This window comes from Delphinapterus leucas, chromosome 1 (assembly GCF_059928025.1).
Source record: "Delphinapterus leucas isolate spDelLeu-1000000601 "Yukka" chromosome 1, BTC_Dleu_Yukka2, whole genome shotgun sequence".
Taxonomy (NCBI): Eukaryota; Metazoa; Chordata; class Mammalia; order Artiodactyla; family Monodontidae; genus Delphinapterus; species Delphinapterus leucas.
The window spans coordinates 116144696-116165286 of record NC_143129.1 but is presented as its reverse complement, the minus strand read 5'-3'; the positions used below and the strand labels follow the sequence as shown (position 1 = coordinate 116165286).

The 20591-nt window shown below is 44.0% G+C and overlaps 1 protein-coding gene across 5 annotated transcripts in view; it reads right to left on the bottom strand.

The window, feature by feature from the left end:
• The window catches only part of LPAR3 (lysophosphatidic acid receptor 3), an 84442-nt gene extending 65036 nt beyond the window's left edge, over positions 1-19406 (bottom strand). Inside the window, exons 1-3 of one of the 5 annotated variants that reach the window (XM_089920247.1) lie at positions 19218-19406; positions 18567-19042; positions 1154-1318 (exon numbers count right to left, since the gene is read on the bottom strand). The gene's annotated coding sequence lies outside the window, so the exon portion shown is untranslated. Of the gene's footprint in view, positions 1-1153; positions 5105-18566; positions 19043-19217 lie in introns of those variants that run through there. The other 4 variants (XM_089920250.1, XM_089920245.1, XM_022580948.3 and 1 more) reach the window with 4 other exon arrangements.
• Positions 19407-20591: the final 1185 nt, after the last annotated feature.

Sequence of the window (20591 nt, the reverse complement as noted above, 5' to 3'; positions counted from 1 at the left end):
GCAGGCTGGGACATGAAACCTCCCTCAGTTCAGCTGTCGGGACAGGAATAAAGTTTGAGGTTTAAGCACCTGGTTTTAATGCAGGGGCTAAAACAATGGTGGCCTCGGGCTTCACTAGCTGTTTGTAGCATAGCATTTGCAAGCTGGCAGAGAGGTTTGGGATTGGAGAGGCTTCGTCCGGCTCACACTGGCCAGGACCTTTTGTCCTCCCTCCTCCGGTGCTTTGCTTGGGCTCACGGTAGACTATTGGAACCCCTTTCCTGATGCCCACTGATCCTGACTGCTGCAGTGTCCTAAGCCTTCAGATCTGCCCCTGCCCCAGCGCTCTGAATACCACCTTGTGGATTCCAGCTCCAAACCTGGGTATTTGATTTCTAGATTTCCTCCTGAGAATGGTTCTCAGCCTCTTCTCGCATGAACTTCCCTCTTGTTAACCTCACTGCACAACCAGCCTCTGACCCCCTGGTTGCGTGAAAAGGCCAGCAGGACCCCAGACTCTATTTCCGAGAGGCCCTGTCCTGAGTGACAAGGCACTGAACTCACAAAAGTTCTTCTAACTCATTTGCCCATGATTGTCTGCTGCCCTGCGATTTCTCTCATAAATATTTCTTTTATCATTGTTTAGCTTTATGGTCTACGGCACAAAGTGTTAAACCATGTTTTCCTTTTCTTATAGAGTAAAAAACTCTATTTCCCAGCCTCCTTACAGGGAGGCATGTGACTAACTTCTTGCCAATGGACTGGCACGAATGAAGTACGCTGCTTCCAGGTTAGCCCTGAAATAGCGTGTGTGCCTCCGAGTTCTTTCACCTTCCTGCAAGCTGGAGCTCAAGCAGCCCTGTGATCAGCACTGAACATTCAGACCAGGGCAAAGCCCTAGAAGCACAACTCCGAGTAGTCCAGGGACAAGTTTCCATTAATGAGGAGATAAGTACAGACACTGTGAATAAACACCTAGAAATGTTTGCGACAATTTGACACTGCTGTGAAATACAAGTGCGTGATCAGTGGAGTATAAACCAAAAGTATTGGTCTTCGGCACACTGGCAATAAAAAAAATCCAGTCTTGAAACAAAGGGAGTTTGAGAAACACTGCCCTGGTGGATAGTGGAAAAACAAGATAAAAGAAGCCCTTCAAACTCAAACCACTCACCTCAGGACTGTTAACAAGAGAGAAAAATAAACTGTTGTCTTCAAATCACTGTATTTGGAGGCCTCTCTGCCTAAGAAGCCGGCAGCTCTAGGTGCAGGCACTGGCTGCTTCTCGCAGCTTTTAGCAAGGCATTCCCAGAAAGAGATGAGCTCAGGCAAGGATCGTCTGTAAGCAAAGGTGGAAAAGAATGGTCAGCAACCAGAAGCTGGAGGCCTTGGAAGGTTAGAAAAGTGAACTGCTTCTGCGACCCCATAGAGCAGAAAACAGTATCACTGCTCACAGCCTTTCTCAAAGGCCTCTCAATAAAACATGGCATTGGAACAAAGAAGTCAGGCCGACGGTAAAGAGTAAGCGTGCATTCTCCTGCCCAAGTCCATGTTTTAGAGGACTTCAGGGCAGAAACCACTAAGGAGAGGAAAAGAGAGATGGGCCCAGCATAGAAGTTGGGAAGAAAGAAATGCCTAAGACCTTGATCCAAAATAGAATTTGGATGTGGTAACTGGTATATGGAACTGACTAGAAGCAAACAGACCAGAAGCCTATAAACTTTTTAAGGAATTATACTGCTGTGGAAGCCACAGAGTGGCCTGGAGCTCACACTTTCCAACACCCATTTCAGATATGGCCACAGAGGGTAATGGACAAGGAAGAACTTCCCAGGGAACAGAGTCAAAGTCAGGACCACCAGGAAGCCTCTCACATACAGCAGAGGAAGGGACCAGGGCAGGGAAGTCTTAATTGCTGCCCAGCGGGGTTCCATCATGTCTGCTGCATGTCTCCCTTTCTTCTGAATGGGAGCTTTGTTTTGTTTTGCTGTGGTTTGCTTATTTCTATTCCTCCAGTGCATAATGGACGTTCGTTGGTCAGAATAAATAAAGAAATGGACATTTTAGCATGGGTATTTAAAACAGGGTTTAGAGGATGGAAGGCCAGACCCGTGGAGCTCTGGTCACCTAAACACTTTCAAGGAGAGCGTGGCAGGCTGTGACACATAGGAGGGCCAGGTAGCGGGGGGGAAAGGAGCAGAAGCTTTGGCATCAGCTGAACCTGGGTCAGATGTAGGCTCACCGCTTTCAGCGATGGCTCTAACCTGGCATACTGCCGATCTGGCCAGAGACTTTTCCTTCCTCTCTAAAAATAACTACAACATAATAACTACAACAACTATATAGGATTGTTGAAAGGATAATTAAAGCAATGTATATAAAGTGTGTAGCAAGATGCTTAGGACATAGGGTATACTCAATAAATGGTAGATAGTACCTCCCAAGAAAGTTAACTCAAAATTTCCCCAAAACTCAATAGAATATACAACTGGCATTCTGGAATTTTAACTGTTCATGCTCTAACACTTCAATTTAACAAGGACCAATAACAAAGGCATCCTATACTTACACTAAAATAACCACAGTCCAGGAAAGACTCTTCTCCTGCCTAAGAGTATGGGCCTAGAGCCACAGTGACTAGGCTTAAGAGACTGCCACTTCCCTCTTCTGCTGCGTGAAACAAAGCAGGGAGGCAGGAGTGTAGAAGTGGGTGAGGAAGCAGAGGAGAGACAATGTGGTGTGGCAGAAGAACACAGGCTTCAGGTTCTGCGTTCAAATATCAGCAGATAAGCAGGTAAGCAGAGTGGTTAAAGAGCATGACCCCCAGAATGAACATCATACTCAACAGTGAAAAACTGAAAGCTTTTCCTTTAAGACCAGAAATAAGGCAAGGAGACCCACTCTGGCCACTTCTATTCAACAAAGTATCTCAAGTCCTAGCCAGACAAGACAAGGATATAAAAGGTATCTATATCGGAAAGGAAGGAGTAAAATCATGTTTGTAGATGATATGATCTTATATGTAGAAAACCCTAAAGATCCCACAAAAAATAACTGTTAGAACTAATCGATGAATTCAGTAACGTTGTACGATACAAAATCAACATACAAAAATCAGCTGCATTTCTACACGCTAACAACGAGCAAGCTTTTTGGAAATTAAGAAAACAATCCCATTTACAATAGTATCACACTGAATAAAATACTTAAGAATAAACATAACCAAGAAGGCAAAAGACTTGTATACTCAAAACTACAACACAATGATGGAAGAAATTAAAGAAGACATAAATAAATGGAAAGACATGCTGTGTTCATGGATTAGAATCTAATATTGTTAAGATGGCTATACAACTCAAGGTAATTTACAGATTCAGAACAATTCCTATCAAAATCTCAGCAGCATCTTTTTTTTTTTTACAGAAATAGAAAAGAAATCCTAAAATTCACATGAAAGCACAAAGGATTCCAAACAGCCATAACCGTCTTGAGAAAGAACAAATCTAGAGGCCTCATACTTCCTGGTTTCAAAATATACTACAAAGCAATAGTAATACAAAGTTACAGTAATCAAAAAAGTATGGTTCTGACATAAAGACTGACATATAGATCAATGGAACAGAATAGAGAGCCTAGGAATCAACCCATGCATATATGATCAATTGATCTTTGGCAAAGGTGCCAAGAATATACAATGGGGAAAAGACGGTCTCTTCAACAAATGGTGTTGGGGAAACTGGATATCAAAAGAGCAAAAGAGCATGGCCTCTGGAGGTAACTGGCCTGAGTGTGAAGCCTTACGTACCAGCAAGTTAGTTAACCTCTCTGTGCCTTAATTCTGTCATCTATAAAATGGGGATAACAACAGCACCTTCTTCCTAAGACTATAGGGAGATTTAAATAAGGTGCTTAGAATAGCCTCTGACACAGAGTGTTAATTTCATTACTGTTATTATCAGTGGGGCCTGAGGATAGTTACTTAACCTCTCTGAGCCTCAATTTCCTCTGTTACAAAAGGGAGACAAGATCTAACTTGTCAGGTTACTGGGTTACTGGGGCAAAGTGAATGAAATAGCCAATGTAAAGTCCAGGTCCAGAGGAGTGAGACAAGTCCAGTAAAGCAACAGGGTAAGTCTGTTCCCAATAGGTTGGGGAGGGGGATCCCAAGAGAGATTACCAGGGAGGGGAGGTCAAAGGAGGCAATCCCTCCCTCAGACAGGGTGGGTCATCGGCATTACAACCCCAAGAACTTCTCCCCTTTACCACCCTGTCCAGGGTCACTAACTGGTGTTTTTCACTATCAGTTGAAACTACTTAGTCCCAGAGAATAAGTATAAAAGGAGTTTAGCCAGCGGGGTTGGAAACCTGATGTTTAACCTTCTAATCATATTACCATGCTTCCTCTAGACTACTCTATCTGGATCGTAGAGTAATCCATCAAAATATATTCACTGGAGGACGGCTTGAAGATGGCGGAAGAGTAGGACGCAGAGATCGCCTTCCTCCCCACGGATACACCAGAAATACATCTACACGTGGAACAACTCCTACAGAACACCTACTGAAGGCTGGCAGAAGATCTCAGACCTCCCAAAAGGCAAGAAACTCCCCACGTACCTGGGTAGGGCAAAAGAAAAAAGAATAAACAGAGACAAAAGAATAAGGACGGCACCTGCACCAGTGGGAGGGAGCTGTGAAGGAGGGAAAGTTTCCACACACTAGGAAGCCCCTTCGCGGGCGGAGACTGCGGGAGGCGGAGGGGGGAGCTTCGGCACCGCGGAGGAGAGCACAGCAACGGGTGCGGAGGGCAAAGCGGGGAGATTCCCGCACAGAGGATGGGTGCCGACCGGCACTCACCAGCCCGAGAGGCTTGTCTGCTCACCCGCCGGGGCGGGCGGGGCTGCGAGCTGAGGCTCGGGTTTCGGTTTCGGACGGAGCGCAGGGAGAGGACTGGGGTTGGCGGCTTGCACATAGCCTGAAGGGATTAGTGCACCACGGCTGGCCGGGAGGAAGTCCGGGAAAAGTCTGCACCTGCCGAAGAGGCAAGAGACTTTTTCTTCCCTCTTTGTTTCCTGGTGCCCGAGGAGAGGGGTTTAAGAGCGCTGCTTAAAGGAACTCCAGAGACGGGCGCGAGCCGCGGCTAAAAGCGCGAACCCCAGAGACGGGCGGGAGACGCTAAGGCTGCTGCTGCCGCCACCAAGGGGCCTGTGTGCGAGCACAGGTCACTCTCCACACCCCTCTTCCGCGGAGCCTGTGCAGCCCGCCACTGCCAGGTTCCCGGGATCCAGGGACAACTTCCCCAGGAGAACGCACGGCGCGACTCAGGTTGGAGCAACGTCACGCTGGCCTCTGCCGCCGCAGGCCCGCCCCGCACGCAGTGCCCCTCCCTCCCCCCCCACCCCCGGCCTGAGTGAGCCGGAGCCCCCGAATCAGCGGCTCCTTTAACCCCGTCCTGTCTGAGCAAAAAACAGACGCCCTCCAGCGACCTACACGCAGAGGCAGGGCCAAATCCAAAGCTGAGCTCCTGTGAGCTGTGAGAACAAAGAAGAGAAAGGGAAATCTCTCCCAGCAGCCTCAGAAGCAGCGGATTAAAGCTCCACAATCAACTTGATATACCCTGCATCTGTGGAATACCTGAATAGACAAGGAATGATCCCAAATTGAAGAGGTGGACTTTAGGAGCGAGATCTATGATTTTTTTCCCTTTTCCTCTTTTTCTGAATGGGTACGTGTATGCTTCTGTGTGAGATCTTGTCTGTATAGTCTTGGTTCCACCATTTGTCCTAGGGCTCTATCCGTCCATGGTTTTTTAAAAAAATTTTTTTCTTAATAATTAATTTTAATTGTAATAACTTTTTTATACTTTACCTTCGTTCTTTCTTTCTTTCCTTCCTTCCTTCCCTCCTTTAGACAACGAATCACCCCAAATTGAGGAGGTGGTCTCTGAGAGCAAGATTTATGATTTTCCCCCCTTTACCTCTTTTTGTGAGGGTGTATGTGTATGCTTCTGTGTAAGATTTTCTCTGTATAGCTTTGCTTCCAACATTTGTCCTAAGGTTCTATCCGTCCCTTTTTTTTTTTCTAAATATTTTTTAATTCAATTACTATATTATACTTTATTTTATTTTTACTGTATCTTCTTTCTTTCTGTCTTTTTTCCTTCTTTCCCTCCTTCCTTCCTTCCTCCCTCCCTCCCTCCCTCCCTTATTTCCTTCTTTCTTCCTTCCTTCCTTTCCTCCTTTCCTTCTTTCTTTCCTCATACTTCTACTAATTCTCTCTACTTTTTCTCCCTTTTATTCTGAGCCGTGTGGATGAAAGGCTCTTGGTGCTCCAGCCAGGAGTCAGGGCTCTGCCTCTGAGGTAGGAGAGCCAACTTCAGGTCACTGGTCAACAAGAGACCTCCCAGCTCCACATAATATTAAACGGCGGAAATCTCCCAGAGACCTCCATCTTAACACCAGCACCCAGCTTCACTCAACGACCAGCAAGCCACAGTGCTGGACAACCTATGCCAAACAACTAGCAAAACAGGAACACAACCCCACCCATTAGCAGAGAGGCTGCCTAAAATCATAATAAGGCCACAGACACCCCAAAACACACCACAAGATGTGAACCTGCCCACTAGAGAGACAAGGTCCAGCCTCATCCACCACAACACAGGCACTAGTCCCCTCCACCAGGAAGCCTACACAACCCACTGAAACAACCTTAGCCACTGGAGACAGACATCAAAAACAACGGGAACTACAAACCTGCAGCCTGCAAAAAGGAGACTCCAAACACAGTAAGATAAGCAAAATGAGAAGACAGAAAAACACACAGCAGATGAAGGAGCAAGATAAAAACCCACCAGACCTAACAAATGAAGAGGAAATAGGCAGTCTACCTGAAAAAGAATTCAAAATAATGATAGTAAGGATGATCCGAAATCTTGGAAATAGAATGGACAAAATGCAAGAAACAGTTAACAAGGACCTAGAAGAAATAAAGATGAAACAAGCAACGATGAACAACGCAATAAATGAAATTAAAAATACTCTAGAAGGGATCAATAGCAGAATAACTGAGGCAGAAGAACGGATAAGTGACCTGGAAGATAAAGTAGTGGAAATAACTACTGCAGAGCAGAATAAAGAAAAAAGAATGAAAAGAACTGAGGACAGTCTCAGAGACCTCTGGGACAACATTAAACGCACCAACATTCGAATTATAGGGGTTCCAGAAGAAGAAGAGAAAAAGAAAGGGACTGAGAAAATATTTGAAGAGATTATAGTTGAAAACTTCCCTAATATGGGAAAGGAAATAGTTAATCAAGTCCAGGAAGCACAGAGAGTCCCATACAGGATAAATACAAGGAGAAATACGCCAAGACACATATTAATCAAACTGTCAAAAATTAAATACAAAGAAAGCATATTAAAAGCAGCAAGGGAAAAACAACAAATAACACACAAGGGAATCCCCATAAGGTTAACAGCTGATCTCTCAGCAGAAACCCTACAAGCCAGAAGGGAGTGGCAGGACATACTGAAAGTGATGAAGGAGAAAAACCTGCAACCAAGACTACTCTACCCAGCAAGGATCTCATTCAGATTTGATGGAGAAATTAAAACCTTTACAGACAAGCAAAAGCTGAGAGAGTTCAGCACCACCAAAGAGCTTTACAACAAATGCTAAAGGAACTTCTCTAGACAAGAAACACAAGAGAAGGAAAAGACCTATAATAATGAACCCAAAACAATTTAGAAAATGGGAATAGGAACATACATATCGATAATTACCTTAAATGTAAATGGACTAAATGCTCCCACCAAAAGACACAGATTGGCTGAATGGATACAAAAACAAGACCCTTATATATGCTGTCTACAAAAGACCCACTTCAGACCTAGAGACACATACAGACTGAAAGTGAGGGGATGGAAAAAGATATTCCATGCAAATGGAAACCAAAAGAAAGCTGGAGTAGCAATTCTCATATCAGACAAAATAGACTTTAAAATAAGGACTATTAATAGAGACAAAGAAGGACACTACATAATGATCAAGGGATCGATCCAAGAAGAAGATATAACAATAGTAAATATTTATGCACCCAACATAGGAGCACCTCAATACATAAGGCAAATACTAACAGCCATAAAAGGGGAGATCGACAGTAACACATTCATAGTAGGGGACTTTAACACCCCACTTTCACCCATGGACAGATCATCCAAAATGAAAATAAATAAGGAAACACAAGTTTTAAATGATACATTAAACAAGATGGACTTAATTGATATTTATAGGACACTCCATCCAAAAACAACAGAATACACATTTTTCTCAAGTGCTCATGGAACATTCTCCAGGATAGATCATATCTTGGGTCACAAATCAAGCCTTGGTAAATTTAAGAAAATTGAAATTGTATCAAGTATCTTTTCTGACCACAACGCCATGAGACTAGATATCAATTACAGGAAAAGATCTGTAAAAAATACAAACACATGGAGGCTAAACAATACACTACTTAATAATGAAGTGATCACTGAAGAAATCAAAGAAGAAATAAAAAAATACCTAGAAACAAATGATAGTGGAGACACAACGACCCAAAACCTATGGGATGCAGCAAAAGCAGTTCTAAGGGGGAAGTTTATAGCAATACAAGCCCACCTTAGGAAGCAGGAAACATCTCGAATAAACAACCTAACCTTGCACCTCAAGCAATTAGAGAAAGAAGAACAAAAAAAACCCCAAAGCTAGCAGAAGGAAAGAAATCATAAAAATCAGATCAGAAATAAATGAAAAAGAAATGAAGGAAACAATAGCAAAGATCAATAAAACTAAAAGCTGGTTCTTTGAGAAGATAAACAAAATAGATAAACCACTAGCCAGACTCATCAAGAAAAAAAGGGAGAAGACTCAAATCAACAGAATTAGAAATGAAAAAGGAGAAGTAACAACTGACACTGCAGAAATAAAAAAAATCATGAGAGATTACTACAAGCAACTCTATGCCAATAAAATGGACAATCTGGAAGAAATGGACAAATTCTTAGAAATGCACAACGTGCCAAGACTGAATCAGGAAGAAATAGAAAATATGAACAGACCAATCACAAGCACTGAAAGTGAAACTGTGATTAAAAATCTTCCAACAAACAAAAGCCCAGGACCAGATGGCTTCACAGGTGAATTCTATCAAACGTTTAGAGAAGAGCTAACACCTGTCCTTCTCAAACTCTTCCAAAATATAGCAGAGGGAGGAACACTCCCAAATTCCTTCTACGAGGCCACCATCACCTTGATACCAAAACCAGACAAGGATGTCACAAAGAAAGAAAACTACAGGCCAATATCACTGATGAACATAGATGCAAAAATCCTCAACAAAATACTAGCAAACAGAATCCAACAGCACATTAAAAGGATCATACACCATGATCAAGTGGGGTTTATTCCAGGAATGCAAGGATTCTTCAATATACGCAAATCTATCAATGTGATAAACCATATTAACAAATTGAAGGAGAAAAACCATATGATCATCTCAATAGATGCAGAGAAAGCTTTTGACAAAATTCAACACCCATTTATGATAAAAACCCTGCAGAAAGTAGGCATAGAGGGAACTTTCCTCAACATAATAAAGGCCATATATGACAAGCCCACAGCAAACATCATCCTCAATGATGAAAAATTGAAAGCATTTCCACTAAGATCAGGAACAAGACAAGGATGTCCACTCTGGCCACTATTATTCAACATAGTTTTGGAAGTTTTAGCCACAGCAATCAGAGAACAAAAGGAAATAAAAGGAATCCAAATTGGAAAAGAAGAAGTAAAGCTGTCACTGTTTGCAGATGACATGATACTATACATAGAGAATCCTAAAGAGACCACCAGAAAACTACTGGAGCTAATCAATGAATTTGGTAAAGTAGCAGGGTACAAAATTAATGCACAGAAATCTCTGGCATTCCTATATACTAATGATGAAAAATCTGAAAGTGAAATCAAGAAAACACTCCCATTTACCATTGCAACAAAAAGAATAAAACATCTAGGAATAAACCTACCTAAGGAGACAAAAGACCTGTATGCAGAAAATTATAAGGCACTGATGAAAGAAATTAAAGATGATACAAATAGATGGAGAGATATACCATGTTCTTGGATTGGAAGAATCAACATTGTGAAAATGACTCTACTACCCAAAGCAATCTACAGATTCAATGCAATCCCTATCAAACTACCACTGGCATTTTTCACAGAACTAGAACAAAAAATTTCGCAATTTGTATGGAAACACAAAAGACCCCGAATAGCCAAAGCAATCTTGAGAACGAAAAAAGGAGCTGGAGGAATCAGGCTCCCTGACTTCAGACTATACTACAAAGCTACAGTAATCAAGACAGTATGGTACTGGCACAAAAACAGAAAGATAGATCAATGGAACAGGATAGAAAGCCCAGAGATAAACCCACGCACATATGGACACCTTATCTTTGATAAAGGTGGCAGGAATGTACAGTGGAGAAAGGACAGCCTCTTCAATAAATGGTGCTGGGAAAACTGGACAGGTACATGTAAAAGTATGAGATTAGATCACTCCCTAACACCATACACAAAAATAAGCTCAAAATGGATTAAAGACCTAAATGTAAGGCCAGAAACTATCAAACTCTTAGAGGAAAACATAGGCAGAACACTCTATGACATAAATCAGAGCAAGATCCTTTCTGACCCACCTCCTAGAGTAATGGAAATAAAAACAAAAATAAATAAATGGGACCTAATGAAACTTCAAAGCTTTTGCACAGCAAAGGAAACCATAAACAAGACCAAAAGACAGCCCTCAGAATGGGAGAAAATATTTGCAAGTGAAGCAACTGACAAAGGATTAATCTCCAAAATTTACAAGCAGCTCATGCAGCTCAATAACAAAAAAACAAACAACCCAATCCAAAAATGGGCAGAAGACCTAAATAGACATTTCTCCAAAGAAGATATACAGAATGCCAACAAACACATGAAAGAATGCTCAACATCATTAATCATTAGAGAAACGCAAATCAAAACTACAATGAGATATCATCTCACACCAGTCAGAATGGCCATCAACAAAAAATCTAGAAACAATAAATGCTGGAGAGGGTGTGGAGAAAAGGGAACACTCTTGCACTGCTGGTGGGAATGTGAATTGGTTCAGCCACTATGGAGAACAGTATGGAGGTTCCTTAAAAAACTACAAATAGAATTACCATATGACCCAGCAATCCCACTACTGGGCATATACCCTGAGAAAACCAAAATTCAAAAAGAGTCATGTACCAAAATGTTCATTGCAGCTCTATTTACAATAGCCCGGAGATGGAAACAAGCTAAGTGCCCATCATCGGATGAATGGATAAAGAAGATGTGGCACATATATACAATGGAATATTACTCAGCCTTAAAAAGAAACGAAATTGAGTTATTTGTAATGAGATGGATAGACCTAGAGTCTGTCATACAGAGTGAAGTAAGTCAGAAAGAAAAAGACAAATACCGTATGCTAACACATATATATGGGATTTAAGAAAAAAAAGGATGTCATGAAGAACCTAGGGGTGGGACGGGAATAGAGACGCAGACCTACTGGAGAACGGACTTGAGGATATGGGGAGGGGGAAGGGTGAGCTTTGACAGGCGAGAGAGAGTCATGGACATACACACACTAACAAACGTAGTAAGGTAGATAGCTAGTGGGAAGCAGCCGCATGGCACAGGGATATTAGCTCGGTGCTTTGTGACAGCCTGGAGGGGTGGGATAGGGATAGTGGCAGGGAGCGAGATGCAAGAGGGAGGACATATGGGAACATATGTATATATATAAAACTGATTCACTTTGTTATAGAGCAGAAACTAACACACCATTGTAAAGCAATTGTACCCCAATAAAGATGTTAAAAATAAATAAAAATAAATAAATAAACATCCAAGGATGTGGAGAAAAGGGAAAAATATATATATATATATATATATATATTCACTAATATACCACTGAACAGTTTTCAAAGTGAGTTCATGTCTCTTTTGCCATTTGATCCCATGGTGAGATGGGCAGTGTAGCTTTCTCCATCTTACAGAGAAGAAAATTAAAACTGGGAGACACTGATTCACTTTGACCAGCTCTCATCCTTCTAGCCCAGGGCTCTTTTCACCACCCTGACCACTGGAGCCTTTTTTCGTTAGTTAATCCTCTAACCCCAAGAGAAATAAAAATGCAGATTTGTTCTCCATAATGACATTAATGCCTTTTGCAAATATTTAGTGATTCTAGACGTAATATAATGTGGTTGTGGTAAATGTCAATAAAAATTTGTAAATGTATCTCTACTTAGAATTGTTGACAAGAGTTTATGGGAAAAATCCATAATCAAATGAAAAGGACTGAATAAAACTCTAAATACACGATAGAAAATAGCGATGATTAGTCAGTTTGCCTGCTTCAGAGAAAGCTCAGAAGAGCAAGCAACCCAGTTTACTTCTAACATATTGAACGATATAACGTAAGAAACAGTTTCTCCTAAAGCATTTTACTTTCTCCATCAACAAAATAGAGACTACCAGTTGAACTAGGCCACAGACATCAATTATCTGACTATAGAAATTAGGCTGGAAATTAAATGAGAAAGGCTAGTAATGACCTAGTAGCAATCCATGGAAACCTTTAAAAATGTATATGCTGTTTCTATCTTTGATTTCTTTCATTCCCATCTTCTTCTCTCTTCCTCTGCCTTCTCTTTTCTTCCCTCCCCAGAACTGAGGGGTCAGCATGTGGCTGAGAACGCAGCATGATGGAGAGAGTTTGGGGAGTTGCACAGAAGCATGGGCTGTGGCTGGGGAGCCACACAGAGTAGTGAGCTGGAGGGACTGGAGGCTGATAATAAAGTTGCATAGACACACGGGTTAGCAGGCCTGGCACCAAAGATGAGCAGCAGTGGGAAGAGAGATGGACAGAGGCAGGATGGCCTTTGTGGCTGAGAGGCGGGCTACTCTGAGCAAATAAGTAAAAATATTGAAGGTAATGAGAGTCAAGTTTCTAACTGCCAGAGAAGATATGTAAAAAGATATAAAGGGATAAGACTAGAAAGGTCCTTGGGTGTTGGACTGGAATTGGAGGTATTAGTATGAACTCATGATTTTACAATATATGGCCTAATGTAGAAAATATATAAATGTGTATGTGTAAATACATATATACATATATTTCCTAGCTCTGTCCTTTGAGAGATCTAAGATACCCCAGTAAAAATGGACACAATCAACCTTCTGTATCTTGGTTTCTAAATACCATTCTCTACCGAAAAGGATGACTAACCAGGAGAGGGAAAGTACAAGATGAGCCTGGGATGCCTTGTGGTGACAGAAAATTTTTAAATGTTCAATGGATGATAAGGATGTCAAAAGGACAAAGGAGCCAGTTCAAAGAGACTCTCACCGGCCAAACTGAGAACAATTTGAGCATCAAAATAAGTAATTATAGTAAGAGATCTCAACATATTGTATACAAAAGGAATCCATGAATACTTCCTAATATAAATGAATAAATGCATGAAGGAGAAAGAAAGTTCTTCCTAATAGCAGAATGCCAACTAACAAATGTGGAAGGAGTGATGGAAATAAAGAATCACCATTTGGCAACCTTCAGAGAAGTGGCTGATTCAGGCAGAGGTCATCAGTGAATGATAAGGCTGTAGGTGGATGTTTAATGAGAAACAGGCTATTAGCATAACCTCAGAACACCTCCCCACAAATACCAGTAAGTTTCAAAGGGAAAAATGGTGAATTTAAGGTGGGGAGATCTGGCAAACACCAACATAACCAGGTGATTAAGGCCAATATTCCAGTGGTGGACAAGCTGACATTGTGTACCTTCTAATGTGATGTGCTGAGAAGAGCAGAGTACCCTGCCAAGAACATATGACCTAAGTCTGGTTCTGAAGAAACACCTGCTAGACCCAGGTTGAGAGTCATCTACAAAATGTTAAGACCTGTACAACTGCAAGGACTTTAGGAACAGGGAAAAGTCTGAGGAACTATTTTACAAAAGACATGACAAATAAATTTAACATGGATCCTAGATCAGACAGGAAAAATAGACACTTGGGGAAGTACTGATGATATATGGATGGGCTCTGTGGACGGTAGTGTTGTACCCACGTCAACTTCCTGGTTTGGTGGTGCAAGAATTAATTTTATGGGCCAACTTGACTGGGTTAAGGGATGCCCAGGTAGCTGGTAAATCATTATCTGGGTGTGTCCATGAGGGTGTTTCCAGAAGAGATTAGCATTTGGATCTGTAGATTGAGTAAAGAAGATGAGCCTCACCAATGTGGCTGGGTTTCATCCAATCCCCTGAGAGACGGAATAGAGCAAAAAGGCAGAAGAACAGCAAATTTGCCTGGTTGCTTGAGCTGGGATGTACATCTCCTCCTGCCCTCAGACATCAGAGCTCCTGTTCCCAGGCCTTCAGACTCAGACTGGACTACACTACCAGCTTTCCTGGTTCTTCGGCTTGCAGATGGCAAGACCGCAGGACTTCTCAGCCTCCATGATCCCATGAGCCAATTCTTATAATAAACCTCCACTTATAAACAGCTATATATGTCCTATTGGTTCCATCCCTTTGGAGAACGCTAATCCTAAGGCCATTTTTATAGAAAAAAATTATATGTATTTTCTCTTTGCCAGACCCATGTGACAGTTTAGTTCAGGGAAAGGGCTCCCATTTAAAGGACTGGCCTATTAAAATCAAACAGGGCAGGAGGCAAATGATTCAGTGATGTTCTATACCTGATGCCTTGCTTTGAGCTTCAATAACTAGTTACTCTCAAGGGCTCTGAGCCTTAACGTTAAATTTCTAGCTCTCCTTGGGAAGTGAATGCCTCTGACTGACTCCACTGACCACCTCTGATTTACATGGTCTGAGTCCATCTGGAGACAGCTCCAGAGTTTCTGAAGAGGAGGGGTTTGGGGGCAGACTGACTGAAAGGGGGCTTGCCTTAAAGCTGCATTTGCAAAGCAAGCACGCTGCTTTTATTTAGACTGCATGTTTGTTTGCAGAGCCTTTGGGCAAACTAGTGGCACTTATGGGGGAGGCTAAAGTGCCGTCCGACCCACCCCCGGCACCTGCCAAGCCACCCTTGATGATACCACTGAATCTGCACACGGCTGCATCAAAACCAGGGCTAGGGCTTCCCTGGTGGCACAGTGGTTGAGAGTCTGCCTGCCGATGCAGGGGACACGGGTTCGTGCCCCAGTCCAGGAAGATCCCACATGCCGCAGAGCGGCTGGTCCCGTGAGCCATGGTCGCTGAGCCTGTGCTCCGCAAAGGGAGAGGCCACAACAGTGAGAGGCCTGCGTAAAATACAAAACAAAACAAAACCAGGGCTAGTAGGTCCTGCAGCTTAATGTCCCAGGGAACAATAAAGACATAGGACTAGCTAATGAGTAATTACGGGGCTGACTAACATTGTTTGGAAGGGGTGAGGCAGGCTATACTGGGCAGGCTGTTTTCCAGAGCGACACCCAGTCTGGCCTGGACTAAGGTATATGAATGATTCACATCTGAGGAGGGGAAGCAAGGTCCATGGGAGCAGGGAGGGGCACAGGCAATGGAGTTCAAGGAAGTAGGCAGACAGGACAAGAGGCTAGGGGTCAGGGGCCGCAGAGGCCAGGCCAGGAGATGAAGAGGAATAAGGATGATTGGCATCAGTCTGGGGAGGAAAGAGGGGGCGGGGACAATCCAGGAAGTCAGATCTTCCTCTCACTGGGCACTACTCTCCTGGCTCACGAGGCAGGTCAGGCAGAGAGCAAGACACACCTCTCAGATTGAATTAAATAATTAGCTTAGTTGTTTGTGTGGGGGGGTGGGGGGATGCCTTGAGTCAGTTTAGTGCTTTGCAGAGTGAACCTCAGAGACTTAAGTTAGCAAGAAGGCACAGGCCAGTGAGGATGGCACAGGGCACCCCAATTCAACGTCTGATGATCTCCAGTACCACTCTCCTCCATCTCACTGGCTGATTAGTTAACCCTATGTTTCTGTCCACTAAGAACTGAGATGAGCAGACAGTACAGGTAGTTCTAAGAGGGAATTAAAACTTCTTTGGACCTTTTGCCCTGTGCCTTCGATCACACAATGTTAGGTAATCTCAGCCCTGAAATTTCTCTTCCTTTCATATTTCCCACAGAGCAGTTTCTCAAACTTTGGCAGGATTTCCTCCTTGAAATCAGAAGGATTTGCCATCAGAAGGCAGGAAAGAGGGGTGTGGAGAGACGGCAGCAATGACCACTTAGCACGTCCAACACCCACATGGAGATCCTCCCACCCCCTACAGCCTGCCTGGGGTGTCCCACATCTGGAGGCCCTGTCTCTTTATCCAACATTTATGTGGCCCTCACCAGGTACAAAGCTTTTTCACATGCCTGACTTAATGGGACCCAACACAACCCATGCAGGTAGCTAGAAAAGGAATTATTATCCCCATCGTGTGAATGAGAAAACTGATTCAGAGATGATAAGTGATTTATTCAAGGTCACAGGAGTGGGGCTGGGATTAGAACCCAGACCCCTGTACTCCAAATTGCCTCTCTAACCCAGCACTGTGAAAGCACAAACTCTCAGGGCTTCTGCAGACAGCTCTAAACCCCTCACCTCCATCTCTCCCATCCATGGTAGAACTAAGTTCCAGGGGTCTCCTCCACATAAACACAGAATCCAGGATGAGGGACAAAGGATCAGCAAGGCCAGACAGGAGGCAGCTCAGTACCTGCAGGAGAAATGATGGAGGGAAGAGCAAAAGGACCATGGCAAGGGAGGAGGAAAGCAAGTAAGGAACGCGAGCAGAACATCTCTAAATCACCCAGGACTTGGGAATCTACCTTTGCACTCTCACCAGTGCAATGTACATTTGCACCATGTTTATAGAAATGTCAATACTTTACCTAGGAGGAAAAGAGGGCAACCAACATATAAGGAATACTTCCTGTATATCAGAGACCCTGCTAAGTGTTTTCTCTTTTCATCTTGGGAGGTGGATATAATCTTCATTTTTACAGACAAGGAAATTAAGGCTTAGAGGTGAAGCAAAGTATACAAGGTTACGAAGCCTGGCCTGGAACAAAGCCCGGTCTCTCTGCAAAGCCCTGCTCTTCTCTTTACACCACATTAATAATACCTTAGGCCTGGGCTCTGCCACTTAGAACCTTGCAATCAGACTTAACCACTATGCTGGTTATAATCACAGGCTACAGAGCATTTTGAACTAATGTACAGTCCAAGGAGAATGGTTAATGGGTAATTCGAGTTATAGTAATTCCCATTCAAGTTACAGTGATTCCCCCTGCCGCGGCCCAAAGAAATAAGACGCTGGGCTTAAGTTATGGTGGATTTCTGCTCCAAGATGAAAAACTTGGGGGAGAGGCAGCCAGCCTTGGGCATGTGTGCACCACTTTGAGAATGTGTACCTTGATTGCTGCCTGGCTACAATGCTGTGTGTGCAGTGGTTCCTCTGTGCCTGTGTATTTTGGAAAACTGAGAGAGAATCAGCATGTAGATTTTCAAGTAGGCTCTGATGGACATACATGAAAATAATCCCATATTGGAATGTTTTCATTTCAGTCTTCATTCAGAGAAAACATATGCAGATCTGTTCTATCAAACATCTTGTAAAACAGCCAGATACCTAAAATAGATCTGATCTAACAATATAAAGAGGCTGGTAACTACTATTTATGCATTTGTCAGATTTAGAAAAGAAATGTGTTATTTCTCGTTTAATCGAAGCTACAAAGTTTTGAACTCTAAAGACAAAAGAAAACCTGAAAATGTGCCAAAATAATCTATTGTCCTAGTTACCTGGTAGTAACGATCAATATAAGTTACATCCAGATGATTGGATGTCCAGTCCCTACATGATACAGTCATACAGTCTCATGGCACAAGAAACAAGTCCAGAAGCTTATCTCAAGTACATAAACCCCACTGGTAGGGTTTGCTTGCTGGTCTTTTTAGAATGGCTCAGTTTGTTTAGACTAGCATGGTGTTAATAGAGCCAAGGTTGTGTGTTTTTAACTGTATCACTTCTGTTCAAAAAAGAGGAAAACTCTATTCCCAGGACTCAGACCACACAAAGCTGGATGCAATTCCTCACTGTAAGCTGGGCTAGCAACCGCTGAGAGGTAGTTCACTGGAAAACCCAGCAACTCTCCTTAGCAACACAAAAGTTCATGCATTAATGACATGCTGTGCAGTGCATGAAATAATACGCGACTTGTAAAGAGATCACCCGTTTGGCAATTACTTTATTCTCCGACTTACAAAAAGCAAGTAGGAACCTTGAGAAGCTAAGAGGCCCTTAACTTCTAAAGTAACGTTCCAAGGCCAGGTAATACTCAGGGCAGCAAAGAAGTGAGGAGGGCGAAGTGTACAACAATGACAGTAACGAAGCACCAGGAACACACTTCGTGGAAAATACTCAGTTTAAAAATGCTTTTGAGGGCAGTTTAAATGATGACCGTAATAAGACTAAATTGTTTCCAATACTCACAGTCACTCCTCAAAGTACTTGCTTGAGAAATTTCTAAGCCATTTTAGGTAGTCGCAACTTGTTGAAGGAAAGCAATAAAGTAACGCTGCTACAGAACAAAGCACTTTTGTCTGCCGATGGTGAGAGGGGGACCGCGGGGACCGTCACTTACTCTCAAAGCACAACCCCCAACAGTGTCACTAGTTAGTTCGTAATAACCATTTCCCGAATCTTTGGATGCCTTGCTTGGTTCGAGCTGTTGCCTAACACACCACGGGCTAGGGAGTAACTGAAGGCTGGAAAATGTTATATCCCTAGGCTCCACGAGAGAACCTCAGTTCACCATCGACGGCTGTAAAACCGAGTTTGGAAAAGAAGCACCTGTGCAAAAGCAGAGCGGAGCCTGCGCCCCGCTCTGCGCTCCTCTGCGCCCAGCCCACCAGCCCACAGCTGGGGCGGGCGCTACGCGGATTCTGCATCCCGACTGCTTCTCCCCCCTAAAATAAAAAAAAAATTTTAAAGAAGGCGGAAAGGGCAAGATGCGCCACACACCGCCCAAAGAAGGCTGTCCCAGGTACTCGGAATGGGTCTGGGGCCCGGGCTGGACGCCAGGCAACCCCGAAAAGCCTCCCCACGCGCCCCGGCCGGCCGCCGCTCCGGAAACCCACTCACCGCTCACGCTCGCCCGCGCCGCGGAGCCCGGGAGCGGAGACCCCTGCTGCTGCCGCATGCCCTCGGGGCCGAGCGCGACAGGGAGACCGGGGGCCGGGCGCGAGCAGCCGAGGGCGACGCGGCGAGCGGGCAGGCGGCGGCGCGCCTCCTCTCCAGCGGACGCTGAGACCCGCCCGGAACCCGAGGAAAGTTTGGCAGAGCGAGGGGTGGCGCCAAGGGGGCGGAGGGGCCGAGTCCCGCCCTGCCCCTCCCCGCCCTGCCCGACCTTTCCCACGGGAGAGCGCCCCCCACTGGCGAGGCACGGATCGGCGCTCGGGGGCTCTTCTGCTGATGCCCTTCTGCCCGGGACTGGTCCCCAGGAGTGTGGCCGGCCTCCAGGGGGAGATGGCGCCCACTCAAGGACCGCTAGCACCCACAGGCCCTACAGGGCCGTACCTCGGAGCCCCGTATTAAATCACTGTCCTCCTGTCCCTCTCCTCACTCTCCTCACACTGCGACGAGAGATTTGTTTGAAGTGGCTTCAGGGAAGTACAGCCCACGTGTGAGGCAAGCTCACCGCCAGGCTGACCGCTTGCTCTAAAACTCCAGCTCCAAAGCTATCTGAGGGAGCAGGCAGCCCCCAGAGGTCACAGGTGTTCACAGACATTTGGCTTGGGACCCTTCCTGGGCCCCTTTTTATTGAAACAGGAAACAAAAGATATTTTAAGTTCTTGTAAGAGAAATCTGGGCCTCTTGGGGTCAATACTCTTGGATACTTTGTTTTTCAAAGCTGAAACATAAAACCTCCACTGACCCGCATTTGGTAAAGAAGAAAGGTGCAAAGTAAAACAATGTTTGTCGTGAAGACTTTGTTCTCTCTGAGCTCTGCAAAGCAAAAAGAGGGCACAGGCGTGCAGAGTTGGGTTCTCCCGGTGACCTCAGGAGGGAAATATTGTGAGTCCTTCCTCCTCATTCTTTAAAACCTTGGGGAAAACTGAGAGCATATGCGGGACATGTCTTCCTGTAGCCCTTTGCCATTCATTCGTTCGTTCATTCATCATTCAGTATTGATATTAGGTCTTTCTGTATGCCAACTAGGAACCATATCCCAGGAAACAATCTGGACCTGCCTTTTACCATCAAAGAAATTCCACTCTCTCTGAAAATAATGTTTTTATAATGCTTTATTCCTTGTGCAGTGGATCTCATCCCATAGGCCATGACAGCATGGTGTGCCTCAAACCTTCACAGGGAGGCTATATTTTGATCAACATGTGCCCAAATTATTGTTGCTTCACCTGGGTGTGCAGAAAATGACTCTGTTGTCTTACAGATGAACTGCGTAGAGAGAGGTACAACTTAACAATGTTAACGCTAAAGAACGATCATGTTTAC